Genomic DNA, 2,422 nt, shown 5'->3' with positions numbered 1-2,422 from the left:
AACAGGCACTGTCTGTTGATTATGCAAGAGGGCGCAGTTGGTCCAAACACATTTTCACACTGTTTTATATTACTGTAATCTAGGCTTAATAGATAGCATTACATACAACACTTGGATTACAATATTTCATACTCGATAAATAGGCTACGATATAATTGGACACTTCTTTGGCTGTCAGTAGGGGACGATTCTCAACATACTTCTTCTACACTTCAAAAGCATTATGTTGAAAGGTTTGCTACGTTGTTGTAAAAATTCCATTTAACGGTGTATTTTGCTCACATTTTCTATTGTGGATGTTTCAAAGGTCCTGTTAAAGTGTTGCCGTGGTTGTCGCTTTACCTTTTGCCCAGCTTTATCTGCTCCATCTATGAAACCCAAAGCTACTGAGGAATTGGCTGTTGCCACTTTAAAAGGACAACACAGGCCCATTCAATGCTCCTGTTCACTTGTCATCTGTGCCAAATAGACACTCTGTTAGTAATGCCCCACATTCTTTTTGGGCCAACAAGAGTTCCAAATAAGAGTCCCACATAGCAATGATAATAATCAAATTCTGCAGAGCGTGACAGTGTAACATTTCAGCCTCTAATAGACAGCTGGCAGAGATGCGCAAGTTCTGCTACACAAAAATGAGCAGCTATGATGGAATTACCAAATACAGCGGTGACATTACCTAGAGTCCGAATGCAACTTAATTTAATCCATTGCCAATCATTTTTTACCGTTGTACAGTATAGAGTATTTCAGTGCCTCCTCTGTGTGCTTTTATAATATTAAGACATTGATGCCACCTACAGGAGAAAAAGACACACATACACGTATACCCATAGAAGGACACTAGGGCATGTAAGCATGCGTGTTTGTGCTCTCCCAATTAAAGAACCGAGGTTGAAATGAGCATCGAAGCGAGAGCATGATTGGGTATACAAAATTGAGGAGTCTCTAGAGGGTCCAAAAATCACTAGTTGGCAGCACTACCCTAAGCACATACCGGAACCCTTTCCGTCTAGATACCAGTAAGTTCTTTAAAGAGTTTGTAGCCAGATTTGTGGACAATATACACTCACCGGCCACTTCATTAGGTCACCCTGTTCAACTGCAAACTGCACTCATTAACGCAAATATCTAATCAGCCAATCATGTGGCAGCAACTAAATACATTTAGGCATGACGAGACGAGAAGAACGGGTCAGGGAGAGCCCTCTTGCCCTGACGGAACGTTTGCAGCCGGATACACGATGGACTCCTGGAAGGAGTGGAGGGTCGTGTGCCTGTCGATCCTTTCCGTTGAGGATGTTGAAGACGTTTACTTGATTGGAATTATGATAACAGGCTTTCTGCTGTTTGGAGCTGGCAGCATCCTGATTTATCGCAAAATGCCAAAGGCGGTGGAAACACTACTTGGGAAGCTGCCCGCCATTGAGGGAACGGGCAGGGCTGTCAACACTCAGACTCAAGCGATTTGCGAGCTCAATCGCAAACTGGATGCGATTGGATCGCAAATTCGCATGACGGATACCAACTTGGAGAAGTTGTCGGTTCGGCTCACTGAAATGGGCCACTAATTCGGATGATTGGAACAACGCTGAGAGAACCACAGGACTAAAGGTAGACGAAAAATGCAGAAGTCTGCCTGAATCCAAAACAATCCTTATCCTCATTGGCTCCCCCACATCGGCCTTGGAAGGCTGATATCTCTCCACTCTCCTGGATTGTTATGCAGACAGATGCTCGGCCCTGCCCCCACCTCCCTGCTCCTATGGAACTTTGTCTCTGGATCAGGACTCTTCGAGGTCGTCTCCACGGCAACGGCCGTGTCCTCGTCATCAGTATCAGACGGCAGAGACAATGTTGAGACTGTGGTGGAGATGAAGTCCATGGACTTACACACACACGCACATGAAGATAACACACACACCACCTCCTACTCAACGCCTTCTTGGCTCCCACCCCCCCTCCCTCCCCCGTTACAGTGCAGTCTGCTGAGGGTTGATGCGATGCGCCTGAGCGGCTGCGCGCTCCCCCCAGTGTCTGTGGTGCGACACTTCCCCTCCCCGACACCCTACCCCCTACCACATGTGCAAGTCTTCGAGTTTTGTTGTAATGTTTGTAATGTTTGTAATGTTTTTATGATGTTGCTATGTGCTGAGGTTTTTCTTCGTTTCAATGAAACGAGTGCCCTCTCGTTTCATCGAAAGGACTGTTTTTTTCCTCCTCCTTCCTCCTGTTCTCTCATTTCTCATCTAATAAGTTGGCGCCGCAGATGGCTGCCTCGGTGTGTTGACCAAAGCAAATTCCTTGTATGTGTAAATGTACTTGGCAATAAAAAAAAAATACGATTCTGATGCAGGCATGGTCAAGACGATCTCCTGAAGTTCTAACCAAGCTTCAGAATGGGGAAGAAAGGTGATTTAAGTGA

The sequence above is a fragment of the Anguilla anguilla genome, chromosome 5 (genome assembly GCF_013347855.1).
Source record: "Anguilla anguilla isolate fAngAng1 chromosome 5, fAngAng1.pri, whole genome shotgun sequence".
NCBI classification, from domain to species: Eukaryota; Metazoa; Chordata; class Actinopteri; order Anguilliformes; family Anguillidae; genus Anguilla; species Anguilla anguilla.
This window is presented reverse-complemented; position numbering follows the sequence as displayed.